This window comes from Somniosus microcephalus, unplaced genomic scaffold (assembly GCF_052327205.1).
Source record: "Somniosus microcephalus isolate GS21.2 unplaced genomic scaffold, FLI_Smic_1.0 unresolved_chr4, whole genome shotgun sequence".
Taxonomy (NCBI): domain Eukaryota; kingdom Metazoa; phylum Chordata; class Chondrichthyes; order Squaliformes; family Somniosidae; genus Somniosus; species Somniosus microcephalus.
In genome coordinates this window covers 10,170,715-10,184,217 of record NW_028225182.1, presented here as the reverse complement: position 1 = coordinate 10,184,217, position 13,503 = coordinate 10,170,715, and the positions used below count along the sequence as shown (strand labels likewise).

General features: G+C 43.0%; 1 non-coding gene across 1 annotated transcript; it reads left to right on the top strand.

Moving 5' to 3' along the window:
• Positions 1–4,707: 4,707 nt before the first annotated feature.
• On the top strand, positions 4,708–4,780 carry trnav-cac (transfer RNA valine (anticodon CAC)). Its single transcript has one exon. It is a non-coding gene; the product is annotated as a tRNA-Val (tRNA).
• The last annotated feature ends 8,723 nt before the right edge of the window (positions 4,781–13,503 follow it).

Below are 13,503 nucleotides of genomic sequence, written 5' to 3'. Positions count from 1 at the left end.
CATGGGATGGCAGGAATGACGTATGAAGACAGATTGAGATGATTAGGCTTATATTCGCTAGAGTTAAAAGAACGAGAGGGGATCTCATTGAAACTTACAAAATTCTAACAGGACTAGACACACTAGATGCAGGAAGAATGATCCCGATGGTGCGGGAATCCAGAACAAGCGGTCACAGTCTAAGGATAAGGGGTAAGCCACTAAGGGCTGAGATGAGGAGGAATTTCTTCACCCAGAGAGTGGTGAACCTGTTGAATTCTGTACCACAGAAGGCAGTTGAGGCCAATTCATTAAAAATATTCAAGAAGGAGTGAGATATATTTCTTAAGACTAAAGAGATAAAGGGATATGGGGAGAAAGCAGGGACAGGGTATTGAATGTGGATGATCAGCCATGATCTCATTAAATGGCGGAGCAGGCTCGAGGGGCCGAATGGCCTACTCCTGCTCCGATCTTCTATGTTTCTATGTGAATGGAGCAGGTGAACTGCTGAATCCCACTTTTAAGGGATGTCCCAAAGTGCTTGACAGTGGTGTGAAATTAAATGAGTTCCGCTTGGTAATTAAAAGTAAAGACTTTCAGAAGTGGAATTGGAACCCACGTCGCCAGAGAACACTGCGATCTGAACGCAGCGCCTCAGACCTCTCGGCCATCCTGACTTCTTCCATTAATTTCGGCATCTCATCACTTCCACATGAAGAACGTTTCCGTCCGGGTGCTTGTTCAATGCTGTTGAAGGCTCAGTTACCGGGATACCATCTCCCCCGGGGTTTTCCTGAGCTTGTGCTCGGTGTATGGGGAGGTTTTTTCCATGTCCCTGGAATCTTGCAGCTCCAGGGATGGGCAGTAACAATCTGAGCTCTGGAGCTGGGGAAAAGCGATTAATTAATGGGTTTGTTTTCGGGCCTGAAATGCGGCTTAGATCTGTTGGTATTAACCGAGGCCGGGGCTGCGAGATATTTCAGTTTGTTCACGTTTAATCAGAGGAATATCCGCAGTCAGGAGCTGAAAGGACCAAGAGCTGAAAAAACACCAGAAAAAAGATAAGAAATATCAGCAATTGTGATCAACTCTTTAATGTGTGTTCTGGTAGTTTAGTGGTTTAATTGTTTTAATCAACATTCATTAACCGAAAGCGTTGTTTTGCAGAATGAAAGAAATGCTCACAGTGAGGGACAGTCGAAAGTTGAGTAATTTAACTTTAATAATTTGTGAAAGTTTATTCATTGCCGAAGATTTATACCCTATCAGAATTTACGCACTGTGTATTTTAGGAGTCTGCTTTAAATTGTTCGTTGCTTCTGACACAAGAAACCTGTTAAATTTATTTTACAGAAAAATAATGTTTCCGCCCGAGCACCTTTCGCGAGTGAGGCAAACGTGATAACCGCTACACTACGGAAACCTGTACTTAATTCAGCATCGAGAAAGCACTGTTCAGACAGAAGGGACACTGCAGAATCGCTCTTTCTGCAATGATTTCCTTTCACTGGCATTTCTCTGACCGAACTGCACAAGTCAAAAATGTTCCTTTCACCTCATTAAACTGCCGAATTTTCTTCCCTCTGGTTTAACCCAGGGGTTTAAATTGTTCTGCAAACCATGAACCAGGTTCACCTGAATTCCAAGGTGTGTAAGGAAATCAAGCATCAAAAGCCCTTTCATTAACCACAGGGATTCAGGCAATTTTCTGATCGCAAAGCGCTTTCTCACCTTGTCAATATCTCTCGTGTGTTTGCCGGTGTTTCCCGATTCTGCCTGTCTCTCTGGCTCTGTTTATTCTGTGTGACTACCTGCAGGTTGATTTTGAGCGAATACCTGTGCTTGTGTCTTGTCACATTAAATAAATGAGGAATTGTGGCGCTTCACTCCCTGACGCTGGGGAAAGAGTGAGACAGTCTTTGGAGCAAGTGTCTGGTTATTGTGAAACGGCAAAGAAAACAGTAATTCTGGAACTACCCGGAGAAACAGTGACCCCGACGTGATTTGAACACGCAGCTTTCAAGATCTGGTTGATTGAGACGCGCTACCGTTGCGCCAATTCAGTTGAATTGTGAAAGATTATTCAAGGATCCTGCAGCTTTACCTCGGTTCACAACAGCAGATCTGAGCCGCGTTTCTGCAAACTACAAACCATGTTATCCAGAATTCCAAGGTGTCTACGGAACTCAAACATTAAACTTCCCTTCATTAACCACAGGGGTTCAGGCAATATTCTCTGATTCTATAAAACGTTATTAAAGTTTGACTGTCATCCGGTATACATGTTAGCAATTCCTGCAGTGTGCAACAAAATGTTGTGGGTGGATTATTGATAATAGAAACAATTATGAAGTGTCTCACAGACTTCAATGATCCCTTTACAACGTTAGATAACTAAAATCTATCAATCGCAGGTTAAAATGAGCAATTCATGTTGCATCTTTGAACGAGCAATCCAATCAGTCCCACTCCGCTGCTCGTCCCCCATAGCCCTGCTGACACTCCTGCCAGTGGAAACTGTTTCCCACATAATTTTGATCACCTCTATTAAATCTCCCCTGACCAGTGGTTAATGGAGTTCAACGCGGGCAAGTGTCAGATCATCCACTTGGGGCCTAGCAAAGATTGGTCAGTGTGTGGTCTGAAAACATCATGTGAGAGAATAGGTTTTTTCTGTGAAATAGCCGGTCCCGATAAATTTTACAAATCTTGCCCCAGATCGCTGCTCTCTCAAGCAATGAACATTGTAAACCATTCTCCTAAAATGCAATGTGTAAAATGAGATATGGGTTAACAGTTCAGGAGATGCAAAGAGCAAAATAAATGAATGATGTTTCGACTGCCCCTCAGTAACCATATTATCATGTCTTTCATTCTGCAAAATAAAGTTACCGGTTAATTAATGGTGATTATAGCAGTTTGTGGTGGTTCGTGTGAATCGCCACCAAATAAAAGAGTTTTAACTTCGACGAACGATAAAAAAAAGGTTTAATTACCAGAACAGAATAATTACAGCAGGTAAGGTAGCAGGTAATATGGCTGACTGCAGGAACACCATGTTGTAGGTCTTACCAGACAAGATTGTTACAGCAGGTAAGATAGCAGGTAAGATGGCTACCTGCAGGAGCACCATATTGTAGGTGTTGTCCCAGCGGGGACTCCGCAGGGACTGCGTCCCAGTCCCGTGGGGAGCGAGTCCTAAGCCTCTTCCCGCTCCACTCTTTATTCCCGGGCTTATTGTGTCACGTGACCGCGTCGTGACGTCAACACGTTCACGTACGCCCAAGCGGTCACGTGACCTGCGCCGTTATGGGTGCATCTCCCCAATACGGAAGCAGGCCTTTAAGGCCGAAGTCATTAGGCCGGGCTATGCCAGTACTTACTGCGGGAGCAGAGAATCTCTTCGCTCCCGCCTGCTGGCCAATGCAGCCGAAGTCGCGGTAGGCCGGACTATGCCGGCGGCCGCCTTGAAAGCCCGAAACGGGCCGGCAGCCAATGCGCATGCGTGGTGACGCGTGACGTCAACGCGTCAGGTCGACAACCAACGCGCATGCGTCACGTGATACGTGACGTCAGCGCGTTAAGTCGGCTCTTAAAGGGGCAACGGCCTAACAGATGAATTAAAGCGGTAACAACCCTAACTGGTAAGTAATACAATTAAGTAAATTAAGTACATACAGTTAGGTAAGTTACACATGCATAACTAAGTTAGTTAAACTAAAGGAAAGTAAGTTATCCATGCATAAGTTAAGTTAAAGAGAATTATGTTTCTCTATGTATAGAACAATCCGTGGGACCGCTATAAGTTCTTATTTATTCACATTAGATGCATGTGATTAATTTAATAAAATTACATCGCATTCATGAACAAGAAACGGTGATATCAAAATTTCTTCCCCAACCGGGAATCGAACCCTGCTCGCAACACTGATAGGAATAAGTTATTGAATCATTTACTGGTGCCTCGAAAAATGTCACACTGCTAAATTAAAATCACTGCTATAATGTGTTTCGGTGTTGAAGGGGATTGAAAAAAGCCCAGACTGCGCCCGCGGTGAGAAAGAGTTCGAAATTACAAAGAATTTTGTGCTGCGAAGTAACCGCTGAGCGAAAGCTGACACCGATTGAAGGACGAGAAACCGCTCAATATAAAGGATGAGCTCACAAACGTTAACTTTCTGTATTCTGTGTAAAAGGACTCTCAAATCCTTGAATATACTCAATGACTGAGCATCCACTGCCCTCTGAGGTTGAGAATTGCAAAGATTCACAAGCCTCTGAGTGAAGAAATGTCTCCTCATCTGAGTCTCAAATGGCCGGCCCCTTATCCTGAGACTCTGCCCCCTAGTTCTAGACTCTCCAGCCAGGGGAAACAACCTCTCAGCTTCTACCCTTTCAAGCCCTCCAAGAAAATTGTACCTTTCAATGAGAACACCTCTCGTTCTTCTAAACTCCATAGATTATAGGCACAATCTACTCAATCTCTCCTCATAGGACAATCCTATTATCATTGAAAACAATCAGGTTTGATTCCCAGTCAAGGATTTGAGTTCTGACAAAGACAATTGAAGTCTGTGAGAATCTTAATAATTGTATTAAAACCAACAAAAATGTGTGTTGCACACTGAAGGAAATTGTAACATGTTTGCTGGGTGGCAGTCAAACTTTAAAAACTTTCTTCATAGATTCATAGATGTATAGCAAAAGGCGACTGTTTTATTCAGCGTTTTCGTAGCGTAGTGGTTATCACGTTCGCCTCACACGCGAAAGGTCCCCGGTTCGAAACTGGGTGGAAACATTTTGTAAATCATCTTCATTTAAATCGTAGAAAAATGGATCAATTCGCATTTGTTATGCAATGTAACAAAGTCCTGTTACATTTGTGTTATTCTGTACAGTTGTGCACACACACAGAACACTACGGTTTCGCTCGCTCACTTCCGTTTCCAGCCCTGACCGTGCAGACAGCCCCTCTCAAAGCTGCACATTCCGGCTGCTTTCAGTTGAATTGTGAAAGATTATTCAAGGGTCGTGCAGCTTTACCTTGGTTCACAACAGCAGATCTAAGCCGCGTTTCAGCAAACTACAAACCATGTTTTCCAGAATTCCAAGGTGTATACGGAACTCAACCATTAAAATTCCCTTCATTAACCACAGGGGTTCAGGCAATTTTCTATGATTCTATGAAAAGTTATTAAAGATTGACTGTCATCCGGTATACATGTTAGCAATTCCTGCAGTGCGCAACAAAATGTTTTGGGTTGATTAATGATTATAGAATCAATTATGAGGTGTCTCACAGACTTCAATGATCCCTTAATACCGTTGGTTAACTAAAATCTATCAACATACACTTAAAATTCGTTTAGGTAAATTTTGTCAAGGTTTAAAATTTTAAGTTTTACATTTATATTTCAAAACATTCAATTTGAATTTTAAATCATAGGTTGATACGGCACAGAAGGAGGCCATGCAGCCCATTGAGTCTGCGCTGGCACTTTGAAAGAGCTCTTCAAATAATCCCACTCCCCTGATGTTTCACACAGAATCGCACAGAAACCCCACAATGCAGATAGAGGCCATTTCGGCCCATCGAGCCTGCACCGACACATGTCCCACCCGATTCCCGCAACCCCTACACGAACACATATCCCACCCTATCCCCGTAACCCCACGTATTTAATCCCCCTAACACTAAGGGTCAATTTATCATAGCCAATCAACCTAACCTGCACACCTGCAAATTTCTCCTTTACAATGATTTATTCAATTCTCTTTTGAAAGTTACTATTGTGTCTGCTCCACCGCCCTTTCAGGCAGCGCATTCCCGATCACAACAACTGGCTGCGGTAAAAAAAACTCCTCATCTCCCCTCTGGTACCTTTTGCCGGTTAGGTTCAATTAGTCTCCTCCAGTTACCGACCCTCCTGCCACTGGAAACAGATTCTCCTTATTTACTCTTATCAAAACATCTTGTAAATTTACAAACCTCGATTAAATTTCCTCTTAATCTTCTGCGGAAAAACAATTGCAGCTTCTCAGTCGCTCAACATAACTGAAGTCAACTCATCTCTCGGGCCACTCGCTCTTTGTGCTTGTCTCTCTTTTTTGTCTCTATCTGTCACTCTCTTTGTCCCTGCCTCTCTCTTTGTCCCTATCTCTCTCTTTGTCTCTGCCTCTCTCTTTGTCCCTGTCACTCTCTTTGTCTCTGCCTCCCTCTTTGTCCCTGTCTCTCTATCTGTCTGTCTGTCTCTTTCTCACTCTGTTCACAGTTAGCTTCTAGTTCTGATCAAACACTGCAAGTTTCAGTTCCACGTTAGTATAGTGGTGAGTATCCCCGCCTGTCACGCGGGCGACCGGGATTCAATTCCCCGACGGACAGGTTATTTTTTTTAACAACCCCAATTTTTTAATTTCTTCCCAGTTCCTTGAAATGCTCCTTGGAAAAGTTGAACTGAAAAAGTTCAAGTGAAATCATTTTAAAAGATTTACCGACAGAAGAAGAACTGCATAAAAACTTCCTGCACCTGTTCCTCGTTGGAATCGTGCTCTCCCTCTATTTCCCTCTCACTGTTGTGTGGGGCAGAGAGGAGTCATAACGGCACAGGATGAGACCATTGAATGCTTAATTAAATTCATTTATTTTGAATATGTGACCATTTATTCTTACTTCCGTGGTGTGAAATGTTATTTATTTGGAGATTTCTTTTATGCTTATGGGATTCCGTACATAAAGCATCATAGGAATCCCCTGTGTGATTCGTTGGCCTGGCCAACGGATGCTGCCGAACCGTGAGCACCAATGGTATCCGTGGGCCTTTATGCTTGCGTACGCCAGCAGGCCCAAGACCGCAAGAGTGCGAAGCTCCGGAGACACCAGTTAATTGGGATTTGTTTCTCGGTTCGGAGGCGTAAGCCGGCGCCAAACCTCCGATCGCAATTTCAAGGCCCATCGTATTTTAGGAGGCTGGTTTAAAATGTTTATTACTTATGACATCAGGAATCTGGGGCAAATTTTGTTCAATATAACCGGGCCGGTTATTGCGCAGAATAAAAATGTTCCACTCGAACATATCCACCCGGGCTCGATTTGGGAACTGTTCATGTAGGAGGGGAACATGATCGTCGGTGCACTACGGAAACCGGAGCGTTAGTGTCCACGGAAAAGCGAATCAGCAGCGAGCATAAATTCTGATGGTGATCATTTTCAGATTCAATGCAGTCAGCCATTAAATAAAGTGAATAATTTTACAGTGAAAAGATTTGGAAGTATTACTCGCATCTGTGCCTTTAGTTAAAGTTTGTGGCGTCTGACTCCCGCTCATGTCTCTGAATAAGAAAGGAGAGGCTTGACATTGACCAGACTGCAATGCGCCTGGTGTTTGTGAACTCATCCTTTATATTGAACGGTTTCTCATTCATTGACCGGCGTCAGCGTCAGCTCAGCGATTACTTCGCAGCACCAACTTAATTGTAAGCTCGAACCTCTCTCACCGCGGGCGTTGCATAGTGATTTTATCGTCATTTTCAATCCCCTTCTTCTGCACCGAAACAAATTGTAGCTGTGATTTTAAATCAATGCTGCGTGATTCATAGCGATCACCTTTAAATGATTCAGAAAACCAGTCCTTTCACCTCCGTAACACGGGATCGATTCCTGCTGAGAAAAGTAACTTTTATAACACAGTTTTAAAATCAAAATCTGATGAAATTGACTACATTCAGCTGATGGGAAAATTTAGAATTGTTTTAATTACCATTAATAAACGGACAACTTTCTTTTGCAGAATGAATCAATTAATAGCTTTGCACCATTTAAAAAATATTCTGTTTGTCTATTCTTCCTACCACAGTGAATAACCTCACATTTCCGTACATTATACTCCGTCTGCCGCCTTATTGCCCGCCCAATAACTTAATCTGTCTATATCCCATTGTAGGCTCTTTGTGTCCTCACAGCTTACTTTCCCACCTAGCTTTGTATCATCAGAAAACTGGGATACATTACACTCTGTCCCTTCATCTAAGTCAGTAATATAGCTGAAGCAAGCGCACTTGATCCTTGCGGCACCCGACTAGTTACAGCCTGCCAATCTGAAAAGGACCCGTTTATCCCTAATCTCTGTTTTCTGTCCGTTAACCAATCCTCTATTCTTGCTAATACATTACCTCCAGTCCCATGAGCCCTTATCTTGTGTAACAACCTGTTACGTGGTGCCTTATCGAATGCCTTTTGGAAATCCAAATATGCTGCCTCCACTGGTTCCCCTTATAGTTCCAATTAATGCCTGAAGCAGAACATCCCGTTGTGCCAATGGAGCCTGTTTGTCGGACAAGGCTACATGTAAGGAAGGAGTGTGGTAAGGAGATAAGTGAAGTGATACTTTGGTAACAAGGTCGGGTAATAAAAATAAAAGTGCTGGAAACACTCAGCAGGTCAGGCAGCTTCTGTGGAGAGAGAAGCAGAGTTAACGTTTCAGGTCGAAAATCTTCCATCAGAAGGTGGCCAGTTGTGTTAGGTTACACTATTAAACGTGCAAATTGTCACGTAGTAGATGTAAGGAAAAGATATCAAAAGTTTGGAACAGATACTTTAGAATTCGATAAAGGTTTGAGCAACTTGTATATCGAACTCGGAACTATAAAGTGTTGGAGTTCCTCGGCTAAAATTCGCAAAGATTTGTTTAAAAGCTGTTGTTTATTATACTTCTAATTGTTGCAGGATTAATAAATCTGACATTTATTGTTGCGAACACTTTTACTGCTCTGCGCGTTTCCCAGCTGTGCTCGGAGCGCCGTCCCCTTCAGTCCATCGCTCACAGGGTCTGTTCCATTCAGCGTTTCTATTCTCTGGACCTTGGTGAAATTTCATAGATTGAAAGCGACGCGTCTCAACCCCGAGCTCGTCACCGACTCGCTAACCACTGCACAGCGACCACACTCTGCTCCCGTGAGATGGAGGCCCAGCAACTGTTTCAAGCTCGAGTGCAGTTACAAGCAGAACTCATTCAAAGAAAGTCCAAGTCATTGAGGCGCCTGATTCTTTGCACCTTCCCAACGTGTTGAGATTCATGTGGGGGTGATTTGGGCACGCCTTTCGCCACATTGCAACACTTCAAAGGTACTTCAATGGTTATAAAGCGCTTTGGGACGTCCTGAGTTCGTGAAAAGCTCTGTATCAATGCCAGTGTTTTTTTTTGTTGCAGAAGTTCGAACAGCAAGTTCATAATTCGCGGGCAAAATAAGTGTTCGTCTGGGATTTGAACCGGTGACCTCTCGTCAATTTCAACTAATAACCCCGAAGCAAGAATCATACCTCGAAAGCAACGAGCCAACTGATAGATAATATTGGAAATAAGAGCTAACCATTGTTAAACCATTTTTTCTGTGTGGTTTTACTTGATGATCAGAGCACTTGAGACCGAGACAATGACTTTGCATTTTGGACCTGTCTTCTCAAGCGCCGCCCGGTCCCAGACCTACAGTTAATGAGCTGTGGTTCAGATATTGGATGGGATAAAAATTGATAAAGAGGAGGTACTAGAAAGGCTGGCTGTAAAGCTTTTGTTTATATTCTCTTCTGGACGCCGGTTTGCTGCAGCTCTCTTTTTCCCATAACATACTGAAAACCAAGGAGCCAACTGGTTAAAAGTAGTGGAGATAATAGATAACTATTGTAAAAACCATTTTGTGTATGTGGCTATTCTTGATGAGCAGAGCACTTGAAACCGAGACAGTGACTTTGCCTTTTGGACCTGTCTTCAGAAGCGCCGCCCGGTCCCAGACCTACAGTTATTGAGCTGTGGTTGAGATATTGGATGTGATAACAATTGTTAAAGAGGAGGTACCAGGAAAGCTGGCTGTATTTATGTCCATAAGTCACCAGGGCCAGATGAAATGCATCCTAGGATGCTCAGGGAAGCACAGGTGGAAATTGTGAAGTTACTGACCACAATCTTCCAATTCTCATTGGATACGTCGGTGGTGCCAGACGTCTGGAGAATTGCAAATGTTACACCCTTGTTCAAAAAGGAGTATAAGGTTCAACCCAACAACTACAGGCCAGTCAGCTTAACGTCGGTAGTCAGGAAGCTTTTAGACAGGATAATCCTGGACAAAATGACTGGTCACTTGGACAAGTATGGATGAATTAAGGAAAGTCTGCACGGATTTGTTAAAGGCAAATCGTCTTTTACCAACTTGATTAAATTATTTGATGAGGTGAAAGAAAGGGTTGATGAGGGAAATGCGGTTGATGTGGTGAACATGGGCTTCCAAAAGGCACTTGATAAAGTGCCGCATAACAGGCTTGCCAGCAAAGTTGAAGCCCATGGAATAAGAGGGACAGTGGCAGCATGGATGTGAAATTGGCTAAGAGACAGGAAACAGAGTAGTGGCGAACGGTTATTTCTCTGACTGGAGGAAGGTGTTCCCCAGGGGTCGGTACTAGGACCACGGCCCATCTTGACATATATTAATTATTTGGAGTTAGGTGTCCAGGGCGCAATTTCAAAATTTGCTGATGATACAAAACTTGGAAGTATAGGGAGCAGTGAGGAGTGTAGTGATAGTCTCCAAGTGGACATGGACAGGCTGGTGGAATGGGCGGACATGTGGCAGATGAAGTTAAATGCAGAAAACTGTGAAGTGATACATTTTGGTTGGAAGAATGAGGAGAGGCAATATAAATTAAAGGATACATTTCCAAAGTGGGTGCAGGAACAGAGAGACCTGGGGGTATATGTGCACAATTCATTGAAGGTGGCAGGACAGGTTGAGAAATCAGTTTAAAAAGCTTATGGAACCCGGGGCTTTACAAATAGAGGCATAGAGCACAAAAGCAAGGAAGTTATGATGAACCTTTATAAAACACTGGTTCGGCCACAACTGCAGTATTCATGTTCCAGAAAATGTTATTCTGTGCAATAACCGGTCCTGTTAAATTGAACAAAAGTTGCACAAGACTCCTGGTGACATAAGCAATGAACATTTTAAACCAGACTCCTGAAATACATTGGCCTGGAAATTGCGATCGGGGGCTCGCCACCGGCTAAGGCCTCGGAATCGAAAAACAAATCCGAATTACCTGGTGTCTCCGGAGCTTCGGACTCCTGCCGCCCTGGGCCTGCTGGCGTCCGCCTGCATAAAGGCACATGGATCCCAGGGGCGCACACGGTTCGCAAGCATCCCTGAGATCACATGGGCCAGACCAACCAATCAAAAAGGGGGGTTCCTATGAGGGTAATGGGGATTCCATTTATGTACAGAAACCCCATAACATAGTCGACATCTCCAAATAAATAACATTTCACACCACGGAAATAAAAATAAATGATGACTTGTTCAAACTTAATGAAATTAATTAAACATTTAAAATGCAGTTTTTAATTTTATGAAATATATATTTGAACATTTTAAAGCGGGCCAGAGTTTACCTAAACTAATTTAAAATGTATGTATGTGTATATCATTAAAAAAAAATACTTTAACATTTATTTTCACCCGTGCACTGTCAAAAGAAGGTCTTACGCCTGCTATTAGGCTGGATAGCTCTTTCGACCAACGTGGACACGAAGGGCCGAATGGCCTCTTTCTGTGCCGTAAATTTCTATGATTCTATTACCAGCTGTAAGGGTTTCCTGGGCATCCGCTGGGCAGTAGTTAGCCCAACTCTGCACCAGCAAAAGTGATGTTATAGCGGATGCGGTGGCTCTGTCCCAGCGAAACTTGACAGATCACAAGTTCTGGGCTTTCGGGCGTGCGGAAACCTGGAACTTGCGGCGTGGTTCTGAAGGCGTACGAGAGCCTACGCTGTGCATTCGCTGTCGGAAGCACCGTAAAATCCGGGCCATGGTGTAAAATGAGATATGCATAACAGTTCATCACATAGAAAGCACAATACACGTTATTGAAGTATCTTTAGCATTTAATTCATTCTGCAAATTAAGATTATCGGTTAATTAATGGTAATTAAAACATTTGCTCACATTAGATACATGTCAGTAATTTTAACAAGTTAGTTTAAATTAATTAAAGACTGTTACAAAAATTGCTTCTATGACCAGGAATCGAACCCGGACTATAGCGGTAAGAGCGCCGAATCCTAACCACTAGACTACCAGGTAACACAGAATAACAATGCGATAATTGTAAATAGAATGGGTCAATCCGTATTGGATACAAATTGGTTTTGATTGTTTACATCAAAAAGCAATTCATGACACTGCGGCTTACAAATCTAGTTACATGTACCTGAAGCTATGATAAATTGACCCTTAGTGTTAGGGGGATTAAACACGTGGGGTTACGGGGATAGGGTGGGATATGTGTTGGTGTAGGGGTTACGGGGATCGGGTGGGATATGTGTCGGTGCAGGCTCGATGGCCGAAATGGCCTCTATCTGCACTGTGGGGTTTCTGTGATTCTGTGATTCTGTGATTTATTGGGGTGCATTTATCTTCATTCGAAACCTCAGTAAAATGCTCCAACCTCTTCTGTTTCCCTCATACCGGCTGTGCAACAGCCACAACTCAAATGTAACCTCACAAAACGCGCTGGCGTCTTCCAGTTCTATATCTGTATATAGAGAATTAATGACAAAAGGTCATTGACCTAAAGGTTACACATACATGTAAAAATATTTATAGCATTCTGGACTCAACATCGAGTTCAACAATTTCAGACCATAACCTCTGCTCCTATTTTTTCAGATGGCAGCTGTTGATGATTCTGCCATTCCCATTTACACCTCCTCTGGTCCCATCTCTCCTTCCTTTACTTGTCCCATTGCCATCTCCTTTTGCCTCGCACCTTCATCCCTTTTGTCATTTAATCTCTCCTGCCTTCCACCTTATCACTAATATTGCCTCTTGCTGTTTCCTCCTCTCCCCCATTTGCCTAAAATCTGTTTCATCTCTAACTTCTCCCAGTTCTGACGAAAGGTCATCGACCTGAAACGTTAACTCTGTTTCTCTCTCCACAGATGCTGCCTGACTTGCTGAGTATTTCTAGAATTTTCTGTTTTTATGTCAGATTCCCAGCCTCTGCAGTATTTCGGTATTGCATACTTTACTCCAAATAGACTCACATGCATTGATAAATATTGTGACGGTGCAATGCAACGTTCCCTAATGGGTAGGATTCAGCGTTCTCTTGGATTTGATTCCAGGTCAGGGGAGTAACAGTTTTTAATTCGAGACCTGATTTAAATGAATTACATGACTTTCATGTGGAAAAAAGAATAATTGCTTTAAACATCATTTATTAATCCATAAAGTTATTTTGTGGAACTTCAATCATTTAATTAGCCCTCAGCATGTGATGAACCTTTATCCCGAGCTCATTGTATTTTTGGAGCCTTGGTGTAAAATGTTGAGTGTTTATGACACGGACCCAGCCCCAGAATCGCCACTGTGAAAGTAGGAAACTGCTCGAAATACACAACAGGGCGGGCAGTTTGTGAAAAACAATTAAACTTTTGGCGTGTAGACTTTTCACAGAAATGGAACCAGCTTCGTGTGA